The sequence below is a fragment of the Muntiacus reevesi genome, chromosome 20 (assembly GCF_963930625.1).
Source record: "Muntiacus reevesi chromosome 20, mMunRee1.1, whole genome shotgun sequence".
In the NCBI taxonomy this organism is placed as follows: domain Eukaryota; kingdom Metazoa; phylum Chordata; class Mammalia; order Artiodactyla; family Cervidae; genus Muntiacus; species Muntiacus reevesi.
Genome location: NC_089268.1, coordinates 41,494,484 through 41,506,011, shown reverse-complemented (window position 1 = coordinate 41,506,011; position 11,528 = coordinate 41,494,484). Strand labels below are relative to the sequence as shown.

Sequence of the window (11,528 nt, the reverse complement as noted above, 5' to 3'; positions counted from 1 at the left end):
TGGACATGACTGAGCGGCTGAACAACAGTTGACATGGAAATGAGACAGATCAAGAGACTTCAGAAGTATGACCAGTATTTAGTGAGACAGATGAGTCATACACCAATTCTAATTTGTATAAAAACCTGGGTTGGCACTTCCAGAGGATGAAAATGGTAAGGAGAAGCATTTGGACCATTACATTTAATTGCTATTTGAAGACGTGACAATTTTAAAAGTCGTGCATAGGAGAGCCTTAAAGGGAGGAAAGAATAACGCTGGAGAGGACCCTGAAATGACCCAGATCTAAGGTGAACAGTGAGACTAGGAAGGAGTCTGAGAAAGACAAAGGGATGAGGAAAAATCAAGAGATTGAAAGCCACGTCTGGAGACACCTTCAGTCAGGTCTGCTGCATCCAAACAGGCCAACAGAGTCAAGGAGCTGGGGGATCGAGAAAGGTCCATACAGATGTGGCAGTATTAGGTGGTCCCAGGTCCCAAGAAAGAATTGGTGCATTGTGAGACTGAGGGGATACTCCAAGATTGCTAAGTTGTGGTGCGCTGCGTACAAATGAAAGATAGAGACACGGCAGCAATACAGCGGGGCCGACATGCATTGATGGAGAGGTAGAGTCAGTCAAGGTGGTACATAAAACTTTATAAGGGAGTATGAATCAGCAATGCCACATGAGAGGATGGTTGTTCCATAGGTTTCTATCCTGTCACTGCTATTTGACACTCCCAGTAATGCAAAAGCAGCGTACCATTCATGCTTCACTGGGTTGTGTGCTTTGAAAAAAGTTTCACCATGCTATTTCCTTTAGTGTTATAAAGCATTATAGAAAGCACTTTTTACAAAATCTAGGAAGGGTCCACTTTAATTTGGAATTCTATGTGAGCTAAGAGCCAAGTTACTGCCTCTTTCCAACTTTTAAGTTTTTTTAATTGTTAAAGCACCTTGCTTAGAAAATTTTAAATATTTATGTCTGAAATAGTTTTCCCAAAATAAGGAGCTGTGCAGTTCTGGACATTAAAAAAAAAATGTTACCATAGGAGGAGGCAGACTCCAGAGAAGCATTTGGGTTTTGCATTTTAAATGGGAGGGTGTGGAAGACATAGAGGAGGGGGCCCTGGAGAGGGTGAGTCAGAAGGTACAACAGAGAGGAATCAACTTTGGAACTCTGAAGAAGCTGTGGCTGTTCTGCCAAAAGTCACAGTTTATGAGGTGTTGAAAAAATAGCATTCTTTCATCTTTTTATTAAGGGCCACAAAAATTAGCGGAGAAGCTAGATCCCACCTAACCCCATTCCGGTGGGCCTGCACAGACCTGTTGCAGATGTGGAGCTCAGATGCAAGGTGGGTACATTCTGGGGTTGTCCCCTTAACCCTGCCATTGAACACTAAGTATCAGAAGCCCCACAGGTTCCAACTGTGGGGCAAGGCATGAACTACATTTCAAGAAAAACGTGAGAAAGAAATGCCCCGTAGACCGGAAGTTTGAACAAGTTCCAAACTCAAGCATGGGGAAAGTGCATATATAAGTTGCTGCAAGTATGCCTAAAGCAGGAAGGTGCAGAGGATACTCAGGGGTTGAGAGAGCCCAGAATAAACCAGGAAGTCAACATATTTAAGGTAGTTTTATCAAGCAATGGGAAACGAAGCCTAGATGGAGTCTGAGCACAGTCAGAATTTAAGACAAATGCAGCTACTGTTGCCTTTCTCATTGCTTTATTGTATTTAGTCCTTTCTGACAGAAATCCTACAGCATTGCAAATTACTTTTATTCATATTTGCAGAATCTCCTTGAAATGTTTTAAAACTACAAGATTAAAAAAAAAAAAACCACAAAACTACAAGATTTTGTTAAAGATGGAGCCCTATGCCTTTTAAAAGCAAAACTATGTCAAGACCACACCAATTATACAGAGTTAACACACCTGCCAGAGGTTTATGGAAAATAATTCACTTCAAACATAAGCTAAACATTTGTTGCTCATAAACTTGGGCTAATGCTAAGGGGAAGGAAAATTTCAAAGGCAGAAGCAAGCGAGTCATTCTTCTAGTTGAGAGGAAATTTCCTGTACATGTGTGTGAAACAAAAAGATGATAATAGCTCTAAGACCAAAAATACTGCACACAGAAGTATATATATATATATATATATATATAAGCATATATATGCATATGCATATAATTTTTCATCAGTGAAATAGAGTCACTGTGGATTGGGTGCACTTGGGGAGGCTTTTTGAAGTAGATAAGTTGTTCTCTGTCTTGCAGTCAGTACAGAATTTGAATTGGTGGCAAGGAAAGCAAAGCGTGAGGATCTGGAATTGCCTGCAGATGAGGGACAGAGAATGTGAGAGATGAAATAGGAAGAAAGTAGAACCAGTTCATGCAGAGACTTCCGGAACAAAGATCTTAAGTTTGATTTGGTGAGTGTGTCAAAGATACCGAGAAAGCCTTCCTTATCTATGGTTCACTCGGTTTCTATTCATTAATTTGGATGTTGATTTATTAACTCAACAAATATGTATTAAGCACTTGGTATACATCAGGCTCTCTGTTAGGGCCAGAGCTGTGGTTCTCATCCGGACTGACTTTCTCTCCCAGGAGGTGTTGAGCAGTCTCTGGAGATGGTTTTTTGTCATCACATTGAGGATCACGTGCTACTGGTATTTAGTGGGTGGAGACCGGGGATGATGCTAAACATCCTACAGTGCTCGGGACAGCCCCCACACCAAGGCATTTTCTGGCCCAAAATGTCAATGTCGCTGCTGTTGGGAAACACTGGGCTGAAGAGTTCAGATATCCCAGGGAAGGTCCTTGCCCTTTCAGGATCACAGGGAGAGCTGACACTGTGAAATATTCATGATAATCCCGCTGTCCTAAGCACCACAATGAAGTGGGTGCTATGGCAGAGCAGAAGAAGATGTCACTGACCGCTCGGGGTTGAAATGATTTCTGGCAGAAAGCCACATTGGAGATCAGTCTTAAAAGATAAGTTGAAACTTACCAGGAAGTTTAGAAGATAGGAAGCGTGGGTGGAAGGAGAGTATTCAAACATGTGGCACATTTGGGACCAGTGGCTGGTGTGGCGTAACTGGAATCCAAGGTGTGTAGTTGGAGGTGATGGTGAGTGATGGGGCTGGGCAGCTAGGTTGGGGCTACATCCAGGAGGGTGCTCCAGGCCCTATGCCTCTCTTCTCCAGTGTCCACCAAGGTCACGTAAGGTAACCTAGAAGGGGCTGGGTTCCACAGTTCTCTTCACGGCACTCTTGTCTGTAGATTTTATTTCCTCATCTGGGCTCCAGTAAGCGTGTGTCCTCTGAGTTTTGAGTAAAAGTAATAGAGAAATAAAACCCTTGCTAGTAATTTGCCCTAAAGATGGAATCTGTCAGATAATCATTCAGAATTTAAAAGCTCGTCTCAATATTCCTTCAGATGAAGAAAATGGTAGGATAAAAATAGAGCAGAGCTTATTAGTAACATCTTACCCATTTTTCCCCTAAATGGTTAGAACATACTGCCTTTCCCTGCTCTTTACATCAACGTTCCTGTTATTAAAGCTGTCTATATTTCAGTTCTAAATCCTGGGAGGATTTTCCCCATGAATTTAACATGACTGAGGAAACTTGCTCCAGGGTAGAACCTTGCTGCAAATTATCTAACTGAGACTAGGCTGCTTAATAAAGAGACTAAAAACGAATCACAGCCTTTTTGTAGCTTCAAATGTGGAGTTACCTTTCTCCTTCACCCTCAATTTGATGTTTATTCATAATAGAAAGAGACCACCTTTATACAGTGATTGCATGGAACAAATGTCCTTTGTGTTCAAAACTGGAGGCTGCCGCTGATACGGGCCAGGAGGGAGTATGTGGGAGAGAGTTAGGGGTACTATCTAGTTCTAGTTAGGGGAGCCACCATTTCTAAGATTCTGCAAAGGCCATTCCTGCCCATACTGCCTGATGCTTAGAGGGGGGCGTGTATGACACCTCTAGGGTCAGGCATTGTCTTCTGAATGACCCTCAGGTTATCTGTTCAAGCCCAAATCTCTACTAGTGTATAACCATGACTTTCCTAGGTTTGAAACTGAAACTGAAGTTGCTCAGTCATGTCCGACTCTCTGTGACCCCATGGACTGTAGCCTCCCACGCTCCTCCATCCATGGGATTTTCCAGGCAAGAATACTGGAGTGGGTTGCCATTTCCTTCTCCAGAGGATCTTCCCAACCCAGCGATCGAACCCAGGTCTCCTGCATTGTAGGCAGACGCTTTACCATCTGAGCCACGAGGGAAGCCCTTCCTGGGTTTAGATATTATGTAAGTTCTGCCAAGAGTAGGTGTATACAAATAACCCATTATGCTGGAAAAGGAAACTTAAAGCAACATTACAAATGTTTCTCAGTGCCCCCTCTTCTGCCCTCTGCATCTTTGCAGGGGAAAGTGTAAGGTAAACCCTACACTCCAGTTTGTGGGAGCTGTGAGCCCCACCCCCATTTCAGTCATTGATTCTGGAAAGCTTTTCCCTCTTCATATCACCCCAGTATTTGAAAGGTGTTTATCCTTTGAGCAACCACCAAACTTCCCGTCTCCCCGCTGGTATTTAACCTCAGTTTATATACAGTATCACCTAAGACTCTTCGGAGAGTCTTAGCACAGGTGTCAGCAGCGGTCCAGTGTCCGATGCTAGACTGTACTAACGGCTTTTAGGGGAATCAACTCGTTTCATCCTCACAACGTGCCTGTGAGTAGGCACTCTTTTTGGCCTAATTTATAGATGAGAACCTGAGGCCCAGAAAAAGGAAGTGACTTCTCAAGTTCACAGAGCTAGAAAGACAAGAGAGCCAGGAGTCAAAGTGTGATGTTGTGATTCATAATAAAAGTATATATTTGGTCTTTGTCACCATTTCTGGCACAGAGCCCCCGAAGCCCATGGGATTTCTTCAGTGATGAGAGCAATAAAGATGTCTTCGGTTTTGTTAATGAGGTAACGTTGGAACCACACCTTGCCAGGGGCCCCAAGCTTGAGATTAGAGGGTCAGAACTTTCAGTCCCATCTGCCAGCCTCTGGGGAGGGGAGAGAGACTGGAGCTGGTATCAATTACCAATAGCCAATGAATTGGTCAATCTTGCTGATATAATGCCAAAAGGAGAGCTTCTGGTGGTGAAGGTGGAGATAAGGGAGATTCACAGTGCCTAGAGAGGGCATGGAAGCTTGGCACCGCTTCCCACACACCTGGCCCTATGCACCTCTTCCATCGTCTTGTTCCTGAGCTATGTATTCTTTTTTTTTATAATAAACCAGTGATCTGGTAAGTGAAATGTTTCTCAGAGTTGTATGAGCTTCTCTAGCAAGTTAGCCAAACCTGAGGAGGGGGTGATGGGAGCCTCTGGTTTGTAGCCAATTAGAAGCACAGGAAACAACCTGGGCTTTCAACTTGCATCTCAAGTTGGGGAGAGCAGTCTTGTGGGACTGAAGCCTTACCTTGGGGGATCTGACGCTGTCTCGGGGTAGATAGTGTGAGAACTGAGTTGGATTCTTGGACACTCTGCTGGTATCTGAGAATTTCTTGATGTGGTGTGGGAAGCTTTCCTCCATCCCCAACACCCAGTGGAATCGGTGCACAGATGCAGGCCAGGGGAGTTCTGAAGCCCCACCCAACACTGCTGCAAAGGCACACAGGGCCTCAGATGCTCTCTCCCAGAACATCTGAAGGGACTTAATGGGCAAATAAATGGTTTTGTGTCTCTGTTTTTGTTTTTTAATGAGCATGACTAACAGTCCAAATTCTCTCCACCCCCTTAAGTTTGAGGGTACAGCTGTTGATTTCAAGAACCCTTACTGTTAATGATTCTTATGCTTTGAAGCAGCCTAGTTCCACCCCATGAAGCAATTTTTTTTTCTTTTGAACTTACTTTGTATTGGGGTATAGCCAATTAGCAATGTTGTAATGCTTTGAGATGAATAGCGAAGGGACTCAGCCATACATATACATGTATCCATTCTCCCCCAAACCCCACTCCCATCTAGGCTGCAATGTAACAGAAACAATTTGTGTGTGTGTGTGTGTGTGTGTGTGTGTGTGTGTGTGTGTGTGTGTGTGTACACGCTTTATTTGTTAAAATACCATTAGCTTATTCCTCAGGACAAGAGCAAAGATAATCCCCTGCAGAAACTTAGGAACTATGTACAGCATTTTACAGAAGACACCACTTTAGCTGAAGGCTGCCTGCTGACCAGAGAAGGGTGTTCTGAGTGGACTCAGCAAAGAGAAGGAAGGCAGGCAGGGAAGGCAAGGTGCCCTCTGGATCAAACTTCAGCCACCAGGAGGGCAAGTCTTGTGATGGTCACAGATTGGAGGCTGTTTTTGAAGGGGTTGAGTACAGCACAGGGGTTCCATGTGTCTTCACAGGCTAGACCCCAGGCTGAGGTGCCATTAGGTCAATGTCACTCAAATTTCTGGCCAACCAAACTCCAGCAGCAAAGAGTCCCAAATTAAGAATCAAGTTCCTCCGGAAGTCATTCCTGTCGGTGGCGAAGCGGTAGATGCCCCGAAGCCAGTCCCCCACGTTGTCTGGAATTTCGGGAGCTTCATTTGCTGAGCCCGCAGCGGTCACGCATGCCCCACTGGAAGCCATGGCAGCAGCTCCACGCTTCATAGGAGCGCTCACCACGCACCGGGCGGGTGCCCACAATTTTTTTTTTTTTTTTTTAACCTGTGTTTTCTAGGAAATAAAAAAATTTTAGAAAGTATACAGGTAGAATCAAATGGGATTAGGAGTCTGGGATTTCTAGCACTGTGTTTTTTGAAAGGATTGTTGAAAACAACTGAAGGACTTAAATCTTGGCTGGCTTTTTCCCTTTCAAAATATCAGTGTTAATGCCCATTTCTTTGCTAGCCCTCCTCTACTGGCTTCATGTTACCACCACTAATCCCAAGGAAAGAACAAGAGCCTGGGCATGTTAGGCCTTCCAGTTGGAGGGGAGAATGTGTACATTGCGTCCTCGTTCTGGAACTGGCACAGTGGACCCCCGGAGGGCCGCCCCTCCAGGAAAACAGCCAGCATACTAGAGCCAGCTCCACAAAGCATTCCTGAGAAACGGATACGTCCCTCAAGACTGAGGAAAAATGGAAAAAGACTCTCATCACATATAGAGTGTGGCAAAAACGTCTACAAACCCTCATGCAATCGTTATACCATAAACAGCAACAAAGAGAGGAAGCAAGAAAATGAGCCTCATAAATTTAGGGAAGGAAACTGTGGAAGAAGAAAGAACAAAGAAATGAAAAATATTTTTCTTTAAACTCAGGTGAACCAAATATATCTGTTTGTCTGAGTTAGCAAAGGAGAGGCAGCTGCGGGGCGGGTGATAGTGACATAAACTTATGAAATGGAAGCACTGGTTTCTTCTGTTCGCGCGCGTGCGAAGTCACTTCAGTCATGTCCGACTCTGAGTCTCATGGCTCCTGCATTGGCGGGCAGGTCCTTTATCTCTAGCACCACCTGGGAAGCCCTGTCTTCTCTTTAGGGTTCCTTATTACTTATGACCCATGAGGGTCAAGTGCAATGTCAGGAGAGGAAAGATGGCAGAATTCATTCCTTATCATGTGTCTCTGACCATCGACAGCCATCCCTCAGTATCCACAAGAATTGGTTCTAGGACCCTCCACAGATTCCAAACTCTGCACATGCTCATGTTTGTTATGGTGTCTCAGATGGTAAAGAATCTGCCTGCAATGCGGGAGACCCAGGTTTGATCCCTGGGTTTGGGAAGATCCCCTGGAGAAGGGAATGGCTACCCACTCCAGTATTCTTGCCTGGAGAATTCCATGGACAGAGGAGCCTGGCAGGCTACAGTCCATGGGGTTGCAAAGAGTCGGATACAACTGAGCAACCTTCACTTTTAAGCACACCTTCCTGTGTGCTTTAAATCCTCTCTAGATACTTATAATACCTAATTTGATATAAATGTCATGTAAATAGTTGTCAGCATACAACAAATTTCAATTTTACTCTTTGGAGTTTTCTGGAATTTTTTTTTCAAAATTTTTAAATGTTTTATTTTATATTGGGAGTATAGCCAATTAACAATGTGATAGTTTCAGGTGGACAGCAAAGGGACTCAGCCATACATATACATATATACATTTTCCCCTAAACTCCCTTCCCATCCAGGCTGCCACATAGCAAATATTTTTGATTCACAGTTGGTTGAATCTTACGAATATGGAACCCACAGATACTGTATATGCAGTTTGTCAAGAGAAGCCACACCTTTTATTGCAGGCCACCTCAGAGGCTTGGTGTAAGAAATCAGTAGGCTATCAGTAGATCTCAGCTTTTCAGCTCCCTAGTTGCTCAACTGCCCTTTAAAAGAAGAAGCTGTGAATCTGTCAGGGCCTCAGTGTGTACTGCCCTAAAACTTGAATATCCGTGGCTTAGGAATGAAGGAAAGATCATGTTTGAATGTAAATGTCTAACTTGTTATCCTGAGCCATCTGATTCATAAGATAATGTCATCTGTTTTTTAAGGAAAACCAAAGACTGCTTGTGCTTCCCTGGTGGCTCAGTGGTAAAGAATCTGCTTGCCAATGCAGGAGATATGGGTTCGATTCCTGGGTGGGGAAGATTCCCTGGAGAAGAAAATGGCAACCCACTCCAGTATGCTTGCCTGGGAAATCCCATCAGAAGATCCTGGTGGTCTACAGTCCATGGAGTTGCAAAGAATCAGACATGACTTAGCAACTAAACAACAAAGACTGCTTATCTCAATGTTACTGGGTATCAGCCACCCAGCAGGCACCAGCCCAGGTATCTCCTGCACCTGGTCAGTGCATCTATCACTGTCTGACACATTGCTATCTGTAAACATGTTAGTTCGGGGTGCTCTCCACTGCCAGGAGAACTCAACATATACTCCCTGAAAGTCAAAATGCTTCATCACTTGGCCTCTACATACCTCTCCAGACTGCATTCCTGTCCCACCTGTTATCCCACCAGTGCTGAGACTGGACTAAACTATTCAGCTCTTCTGAATGTGGTTTGCATCCCCTGTCTTCTCACTCCTGGACCTTTACTGAAATGTTTCATAATGCCTGAAAGCTTTTTCTTCTTGCCTGTTTGCATTGTGGCTATATTCACCTGATCTGAACTTTCTTCTGAGTCCAGCTTAGATCTCCTTACTTGCACAAAATCTTCCACAAATCTCCCCTCCTCTGTCAAAGTGAATTTCTTCTTCCATTGTAATTGAGAGCACTGTGCACCAACACATAGCATCAGGGGGTTTTGGTTGCTTTCCAGTATAAATGCCTGAATTCCAATAGTTCCTCCTTTGTACTTATCATTATCTAGCATGCTGTATATTTTGTCTGCATCACCACAAAGTACTGGGACCTTATTGGCTTTTTAAAATGCTGTGTCCCCATTGCCTGAACAGGGCCTAACAGGTAGTAGGTGCTCAATAAACATTTATTAAGTTAATAAGGGAATGACTCATGGGAGCCTAGAGGTCCCAGAGTGCCCTCATCTTTCCGTCACCTCAGAGTGGCTGGCAAAGTGCTTTGTACATGCTTCTCAAATCCAACTGCATTCAAGAGCCAGCCACCTGGATCTGGCTATGTATATCTCCTCTGCTTTGAAGAGAGGATGTGGATTTAACTGCAATTATACAGCTGTGGTGCCATGAGGCAGGCAAACACGATGGAGGACGAGTCTTTTATAGGAAAATTCTAGGTTAATGGGCAACCCTAATTGCAAAATCTAATTAGGAAGAGGAAATCAGTTAAATTAAGAATCCTTCATATAAGAGAACCAAATAAGCTGTTGGGCAAAATTTTTCATTCCTTGTTCACTTCAATCAGCTTCCTCAGAGAAGATGGCGAGACAGCAGGACTTCTGCAAGAGGATTTTATTGGCCCAAAAACTATACTTTCATGACTACAGAAACTAAGAAGAAAAGAAAACCTGGCCTTTGGTCACCAGATTCCTCTTTGGCATGTGCTCAGGAGGAAGCTGCCATGTCGCCTCTCCTAAGATCGAGAGGATTATCACTGTGAAAGTCAAGGCTCTCATGCTTGAGTCTCTGCCAGCATGCTTCCAATTTGAAGAACTAATCCTCCTAATTGGTCACAATCACACCCATCTCCACTGAAGCAGGCAACACAGAAGCCCCATGCAATTCACCTCTATTGCTGAAACAGTTATTTGTCTTCTTCAGTCATTGGTCTGAAAAGACAGATTTTTTTCCCCCTTAATATTTGCAAGTATAAAGTGTTTATATCCTCATCTTCTGTTGCACCTTAAGAATCACAGAATCTATTCCTTTTTTCCTGAGAAATCCAATGGAAATACATTAAAATAAAGAGATAAGATTAGATGAATGTAAGAATTACCAACATCAATTCCAACAGAATTATTTTATGTAAATATATGTAGTCAGAAGCAGAATGGTAACCTTAATATCAGCTCCATCAAGACTCTAGCTAAGCTTTATCACTAATGGTGTGAATTAGGGCAAGCAATAACTCTGATCTTGTCATATGTAAAGCAGGGATAAAAATAATACCTGTTCACAGTTGTTCTGCAAAGATTAAATGAGATGACACTCACATAGCACTTACCACTGCACCTGGAATATAGTAACCGGTCCATTAGAGCTGAATGAATAAATTAATAAACTTCCAGGCATCCTTCAAACCACTGATCCAGACCTGCTTTGTTTCTGAAACAAGACTTATTCTCATACCCCAAGTAGATCCCAAGGCTTCTCTTTACAGCTGTGCTACTGGTAACTTAAGGGGCACCATTCAAGGTTCACACCCCAAGGATCTGTATATTGACTGTTACAAGTTTACTGCATATTACAATGCTTTTCTAATAGATGGGGAAGTATTGTGAGGAAGAGGAGACTTTTTCTACTTTGCACAAAGGCACTGTAGGGACAAGGGCTGGCCCTGGATAGTAGAGACAAGCAGTGGCGCCAGCTCCCTGGATGAAAGCAAGCCGGGTTAGATGACTGGTTTTAGCCACAGTTGGGCTCATTCACAGGACTCTAAACACTGTAAGTATTGTTGAGAAGAGCTGAAAAGCTGCTCTTGCTGGTCAGTCATTTGGTTTGTAAATGTTAGCTACTGTGTTTGCTGTCCTTATTATAATCATCATAGCATCTTACTGTGTGATTTATTATGTTCAAATTCATCACAGAGGCCATGCTTCTCTTCTAAAATAGTCTGCCAGCATCATCTACCTGCCATATTGAAGATCAAAAGGCAAACCCAAGTCAGCATCATGTTGTCCTGAAACCAGCCATTCCTCCCTGGAATCAGACCCTCTACAGATCCACTTCCCTCTTTGAACTGAAAACAGGTCCTGAGTCTGGACAGAGTACTTGAACTACCCCCAGCTCCCTAACTGGTTGATGACAAGTTCAGTTCAGTTCAGTCGCTCAGTCATGTCCGACTCTTTGCAACCCCATGAACCACAGCACGCCAGGCCTCCCTGTCCATCACCAACTCCTGTGTTGTCCATTGAGTCAGTGACGCCATC

At 43.7% G+C, this 11,528-nt stretch overlaps 1 pseudogene; it reads right to left on the bottom strand.

Annotated features, from left to right (window-relative positions):
* Positions 1 to 6,225: 6,225 nt before the first annotated feature.
* LOC136151755 (mitochondrial import receptor subunit TOM6 homolog pseudogene) lies at positions 6,226 to 6,631 on the bottom strand (annotated as a pseudogene).
* Positions 6,632 to 11,528: the final 4,897 nt, after the last annotated feature.